We start from the raw sequence: 7,356 nt of genomic DNA, 5'->3' as shown, positions 1-7,356 counted from the left end.
GGGAGGACAGATCATTGAAAATATGTTAAAGTAATGTTAAGACCGCCCTCACTACTTAAACTGTTCGACTATCAACATCGATCATTTTTATATTCGTAGTTAGCTATTTAGATTGCACATTAGAGCAGACTGGGCAAACGATTCCGGCCGCGGTCCCGGATCCGGCCTCGCTTTCCTGTTCTCTGACACTGTGCACCCGCCGCTGGCCGCCCATCTCCAGCAAACATTGACTAGTATATATACAGTTTGGTAAAATGAGTAACTACTATTTACGGACGTGCCCATCCTAGAAACACTACCCAGTATCTCATACCAGCGGCACTTTGGATTATTAATTAATAATGCTCAAGTAACACGTTCTGTACTCTTAGAGACTGCTATCGCCTAGCACAACACGCACCAAAGCGAACAGGTGTAGCGCCACACAGTTTGGGACATCCAGCAGCGATTTCCATAGATCGCGCTCGTATCAGGTAACCTCTGCCACGTGACTTATTCGAGTTAATAAATCTTACATGAATGCTCACTTTTGACAAGCCTTTGCGTGACCACAAAGCATGCATGGGGTTACTTGAACCTTTCTCATCTCGAAATATGAACAAGACAACGTATTTTCGTAATCACTATGAAAAAAAAGTATGCAGACCTTGATTGCAGTCAGCACTCGCTGACATTTCTAGCGCGTGAGTCTTATTGCTCTTTCATGAACACTCCTGGAGTGACACCACATTGCGATTGCGACAGAAGCTCAAGCGTTGAGACAGGCTTTAGAACCAAACCACCAACAACCGCCTGCACCTGTCAGACAGACGAACACCACGAAGCAGGATCATATTGTTTGACACACAGTACGCACAACTCTACATCTCTTCTCGGTTTGTGGTACACACATGATAATCTGTCTTTCCCGTTGGTCGAATTCTAGCAATAAATCCATGCGTTTTCTTTCAATTTAAATATTATTTTCTGTCAGTTTCTGATGAAAAGTAAATCTGTATTGATCTCTTAACATTCCAAGTATATTTATTTATAGTTATAGTAAATGTCCACCCCACAAGCGGATGTATCTCTAGACTCGCGCCAATCACTTAAACATGACATTGGTGGATCAGCCACATGTGAAACCGGAAGGAAAGAATAATTATGGATTTTGTATATAGTAAAAAAAGGATACGGTGACGACGACGACGACAACGATGATAATGAGGAGGAGGAAGAGGAGGAGAATTTACCAGCAAATGCAGGTGGCCCCACGGTGCGGTACAGAAAATATAAACTGAGGGCGATCTGCACAGGCCCGGACCAAGCGTAAGGGAGGTAACTAACAAAGACGTTGACGTGCTGTGTGTCCACAGAGGCCAGGTTGATTATCTCTCCTTGAGGCAACTTCTGACCCTCGCTTGACATGCTGGTGACCTGCACCAGCACAAGCTAACGGATATGAATGAGCCTCATGCAAGTAAAGAGCCGATGGTGAACACATCCGCCATGAATAACATCTGAGCAACATGATAGCAACAGAGGAAAGGTCAAGTTCGTCCAATCTGTGCGTGCGTGCGTGTGTTGATTAGGCGGTGTGTGTGAGAGAGAGATGACCAGGGTGCGGCATTTGACATATATGTATATACATATGAATGGCATAAAATTGCTATTTATCTTTGACTAACAAAACTTACTCGACATATTTCTAATAAACATAGTTCAACTGATTTCCAAATTCTGAGACTAACTATTATACGTACAAAAATATTTTATACATATATACAGTATTTTAAATACACATTGTTTACTAACAAGCTTCTGCCGTTAAAAAAAATAAGTATAATGATCATGCAGTAAGAAATTATTATCACTGTTAATTAAATGCCAAAAGTGTCATAAAAGATCTAATAACAGGATTTATCAAAAACCCTTGCTGAAGACTGCTGCTGTCAAAGCAGCCTTGACCCGAAGACCAAGAGTCATGGAGGTAAAGTCAAATGGAAGCAGCAAGGGCTGAAGATCGAATCTAGGTCAAACCTATGGAACAGATTCGGCGATGGGACTAGACGATATACCGCGAGTAGCACAAGGAACATCCGCCAGGCCGGCTTCGAGTCGTCGTCGTTGAGGTCAATCATTTCGCTGATGAAGTCATTTCATGAACACAAGAAAGAAAATGTGAGGTGGGAGACACTTCTAGTTATACACAACTACACACGCATATAAAATCACTATAACCGCTTACGAAATACAAAGATATAACCTATAATATTATATTATTACCATTATAAATAATATCAATAATTTAATTTTAATATATTTACACCATCCATATATTTTTCCTGACAATATGAGTTCATACCTTGATTTTATTTATTTTAATATATTATGCAATTATATTTATTTTTTTATTTAAATGAAAACACATATTTGTGTGTAGTTTAGAAGACAGGTTACCCGAGCAACAGCGGGTTGAGAACAGCAAGGAGGTCGTGAGGAAGCTTCCAGATGTTGCCGAGAAGTGCACTCCACATACGTCCTCACCAACGCCCGCCACAACGAAGCTGTCGCTCAACGGACCTGTCGGCCTTGCTTTCCCTCCTCCTGCAGGCAGCTCCATAATCTTTCCTTGCCTCTGTAGAAGAACTTCTTCCTTTTTCTGTTGCTTCACTACCGAAGCTCTTGTTCTCCAAGAACAATTTTTATTCAAGTGGATCGTGGCGAGGAGAGGAGTCTTTTCACTGAAGTTGGATCTTAATGTCTCGTCGCTACATCATGAAGTGAGGTTGACTTCCCTCGAAGAGCTCTTCTTTCTTGCTCTCGACGCCATGATTTCATCAGAACAGGTCCGTTGGCTGATGATGTGTCGGAAGGCTTGAGTTCAAACACGTCCTTCTCCTGAAGCTCCTCTCGGAAGCCGCGAGACATCAACCTGTAAGCAAAATGAACAAATGAAAAAGAAACAGAATAAACAAAAAAATACATATATTAAAAACTTAATATAACTGTTTCTTAGATACGGTTATATGAAAAACCTGAAAAAATTTGTAATGCTAAGATTTAATTTTTCTGGTTCGTTAATCTCAGGTGGTGGGTATGACAAGCAATGCTATGGCAGCAGATTGATGTGGACAATGCAATCATAGTTTATATCTTGCTGGTATGTGTGCTCTTTTGTGATACACAACTAACCTGCTAATCCAGGAATATGTAATCCAAGACGGGAAAGACGCCGTGGTCTCTGGAGAAGCATGCTGAAGATCAACAAGTAAACAAATCAGATGTTTAAATGTTTCTAGTGAATAAAAATAACCGTCATAATCAAAACGACAGATTTCTACAAAACAGCGAAAATTAATCACGTGTTTTTGTATCTTTCGAACTTATGATGTTTTAACCATTTTATATATGTAAACTAAACCAATTCCCCAACAAATGTATGTGCTTATCAGAAGTGGGATAAAAACAAAGCCTTTGTTGTTCTTTTCAACCTACTTTAGAGAGGTGATGGCAAACACATTTTTCTCTGTAAGAATGGGAAGGAACTGGCCAAAACATTCAGACAAAAATTTTGTTTGTGGGTGGTTTTCAAAAACTAGAATTCGTCTTCTGCTCTTACATGTTGAAGAGCCGGTGACGTGGGCGATGCAGTGGAGACCCAACTGGCAAAGTTTTAATGCGAATGTCACATAAAAGATGGCAGATGTCACGAGACTCTGAGTGAGGCCCTGTGGAAGTGAACAGTCTTGCTGAAGTACGACAATAAACAAATTAACACAGGATTGACTGTTGTACTCTCGCTTATTATCCACTGCTGACCCTGTACTACAACCACTAGCCTCACTACCACCATCACCTTCGCCATTACCACGGTAATATTTCACTTCTTTAGTAAAAAGGGAGTGAGGTATTAGAGACTACATTTTTCTCGGAATAAGCCTTCTCTGTGATGGTGGTGCGCATCTCTTGTCTGTGCACCCGGATGTTGACTAATGCTGAGAATTTGTCGTTTAGCTGTTGACTCGTGATTCAAAATTATGGAAAGAAATTCAAGGGAAGAATCTGACCTGCTCCAAGATAATGGTGTAGAAGGGTACAACATCAGCGATCACGACGACCAGCCAGTACAGGAACAACACAGTGGAGCTCTTACACCAGCATGTCTTTCTACAGCAACGACCGCCAACACTAGACTCTGAAAAAGTCATCAAGTACCGCGAGGACAGAACATAAGTATTTATGTTAGCTTCTGACAATAAACTGAACACTCGACACCCCGCTAGTTGATGATACAAGATCTCCACGCATGCGCGCTTGGAAATAGCAGATAGGAATGCTGTAATAATATTATTAATAATTAATTATTAATTATTATCATTATTATTCCCACACACGGACGTACATGGCATTCATATTATTTCTTATCGGAATGCTATATACTTCCGTGTGCGTGAATGTCCGATGTCTATCTGAATTGTGTGTATGTAAGAGAGAGAGATTTACGAACACCTGTAAGCTCCAGTAAGCTGCCTGGGGTGGCAGGTACGCCATTACGGTTCCAATAAACCAAAACAAAGTTGCCATGATATCGTGGTAGCAAGTAAGACATACTCTGCGTTTTAGGTGGTGTAACTGTTATAAAGCTTTCAGTACTTTGAACACAACTCACGGTTGCCAGGATGCGAACACCAGCAGCTATGACATCAGACATTGTATTGAGACCTTCCTCGTCGTTAAAACCTTCAGCAACGACATACAGCAGTCTCATGGCTTCCAGCGTCAACAACAGAACACCGCTCATCTCAAAATAAATTTAAATGAAACTATATCACGCATGAAGATATGAACTCATGTCAAGATTACAACGTGTTCACATCAGTGGGGTTACTTATCGTACTATTGCATGTATCTTGTGTTCTACATTATAAAGAAATTGATGCTTATACACAAACTAAGGAGCTCGCATGCCTGCTTTCCCTCTCAGCATCCCAACCGTCATGCACTGAACGCTACGAGGGATGTGTAGAGTAACCGAGACTTATAGAAACACCATCTGTATCGAATCTCTTTTGTAAAACAAAAATCTGGAAAAAGAAGGGACTCAGAGGGGCTTTTGTATCCAAAAGAAGGACCAAAGACTGATGTATCCTCACCTGCTTTGCCCAGAAAAGCCAGTTGTGGGGGAGAGCTTCTTCTCTTCTGTATGTGATCCACGGGAAGTAGGCAAGAGCTGTCACCAATAAGAGGCAGCAAGGTGTCCAGGCTAGCACAGTATTCTGGAAACATCTTGACACCTGCGGCCATTGTCCCTCCCAAGCTGCTGAAGCATTCTGGAAGTCAGAAACAAGATGTTCTACGGTGTTGTTGCAATGAGTTGTCCCCGGTTAACAACGACCTTATAGGTGATGCTCTTAGTTACAGACGATTAGAAAAAACAAAGCTCGCAACATTTGTACATAGCTTTTACCATTTCTTCGTTACCCGCCATTTTATATTTATTAGTTATTTTCGCAAATTATATGTTTCTGTAATCCAGTTCAAACAGAGATTCTGTTAAGGTTTTATACAGCCTTCCATGGATAGGTTCCTGACACAGTGATTTGATGTTTGGTGGTATTCCAAGCTTAAAAGGCTTCTGTTTGGCAAAGAAAATACATTTAATGTACTTTATGAGCTCCCATCTCCTCATAAACCAACATAATCAAGACCTTTACCCAGAAACTTTCGTTGCCACACAGAAACTCCATGCTGTATCCAACAACGCAGACGTGCTAGCATCTACAGCCTCGTCTTCACCTTTTATAGCAATTGGTCAATTGTGAATCACGTGCCAGGTTTGCGTGATTCACACAGTGCATGTGCAGTGCACTAAAAGGTATTCTGTGACTGACATGGACCCCCAAATAACTAACTCCGGATTAGCCAAGATGACTTCTAGTTGATGTATAGGAAAGGAACCTTCGTGGTCAGAAAAGGGATTTTAAAAAATAAGAGAGCGGTGGTTAATCACACCTCTCTTCTTTTAGACAGCCCTAACCCCATCAATATCTTGTTCTCGTAATTTGTTTTTCCCTTTGTTTTCTTCGTATCTTCTTCAAGTAATAATCCATAATCTAGAGAAAAAGATATGTTGTGTGCACTTCTATATCCAGGTTTAGACAACATTTTAATTTTTTTTAATTTGCTATCTCTCCTGGTTTCTTTGAGATTTTATCAATTACTTGTTTTTGTGTTTTGGGAAAATGTTGAAGTAATTCCAAAATGTTGTTTCTTGTTCTCAAACCTCCGTATTTCTTGCCGGTAAACAAGAACAAGGTTAAGAGGAAAGCAAACAGGTGATTACGATATCAAAGTGCCGTTCAGATGTCGTCAACTATCTCACAGGACCACCTGCTCTCTTTGAGTGCTTAAAGGTCTCCCCTACCACGCGACTCAGTCCACACTATATCCTTATATGCAATCAGTTAAAGGCCAGCCTCGAGTTCGGCATGAAATTCAGCTCACGTCGTCGTCGTCGTCGTCGTCGTCGTCGTCAATAAAAGCTCACGTTCATTTCGTAAGTTCAAAGCTGACGTCAACAAGGGTTGAAGCCAGTGCGAGAGGGTAGAAATGTTGCCCAGTTATCAAGCCTACTTCTGTCACGGAGATCTTGACCTCTTTCTAAAATCCACTAGAGAAGAATCCCGACGTTCAAAACTTTGTCACGCAGAGACTTTTTGCTCAAGTTTTGGGAATTAATGTCTTTGAATGAAATCCACTAGTTCGTTTAGAAATAATTTTCTCTCCACTTAGCCTTTATGATACCTCCCTCAGCGCTACCCTGTTCTCTGACCCCAGGAAGCGAGATGTCGATGGTACATCGTCCTGTCCCTACCTGGACTGCCTGGTGTGTGGACATGAGATAGGTTATCGCTTCCGGTCGTTCCCTCGGCTGGCAGGAGTGCTGCGCCCACTGATACACCCCGGGTGACAGGCAGTCAACAGTATTTCTCACCTTCAGTTAATCACTAACTGGCTTCCATCTTTTCTGGACACTTTTCTCTGGAATGTATGTGTAACATGCGCTTTACTGACTCTCAACTCAGAAGAGTGCACTGTCCAGATTGCAATAAACTGAGAGTTGGTAAATTAATTAGGCTCATCCATCCACACAGAGATAAGTTGTTTTGTAAGTGTTTGTGCCTTGCCAGCAACAGCAGTGTCTATATCACAAAGAGAAAAATATTTTTTTTAAATAACAGCCAAGAGCTAGTCCTCTACCTTCACCTGTGAGTTTACGCTCCATCTTCCTGTTTGATATCTACCCCAAAGGTCAAAGGGCGAAAGCTGCATTGGTTTCTTAGCACGGACATAATCCCCCTTAATCCCCTAGTG

At 41.3% G+C, this 7,356-nt stretch overlaps 1 long non-coding RNA gene across 2 annotated transcripts; it reads right to left on the bottom strand.

Moving 5' to 3' along the window:
* Positions 1-2,061: 2,061 nt before the first annotated feature.
* Positions 2,062-6,899, bottom strand: LOC112566449. Of its 2 annotated transcripts, none has more exons than XR_003099591.1 (8): positions 6,857-6,899; positions 5,136-5,312; positions 4,652-4,783; positions 4,050-4,177; positions 3,602-3,710; positions 3,175-3,236; positions 2,440-2,914; positions 2,062-2,124 (listed from the first exon to the last, which is right to left on the bottom strand). It is a non-coding gene; the product is annotated as an uncharacterized LOC112566449 (long non-coding RNA). The 2 variants fall into 2 exon arrangements; XR_003099590.1 differs by lacking the exon at positions 6,857-6,899 and adding an exon at positions 5,697-5,794.
* Between the last annotated feature and the right edge of the window lie 457 nt (positions 6,900-7,356).

This window comes from Pomacea canaliculata, linkage group LG6, assembly GCF_003073045.1.
Source record: "Pomacea canaliculata isolate SZHN2017 linkage group LG6, ASM307304v1, whole genome shotgun sequence".
Lineage (NCBI taxonomy): Eukaryota > Metazoa > Mollusca > Gastropoda > Architaenioglossa > Ampullariidae > Pomacea > Pomacea canaliculata.
The sequence above is the reverse complement of the archived record's forward strand: the minus strand, read 5'-3'. Positions and strand labels throughout refer to the sequence as shown.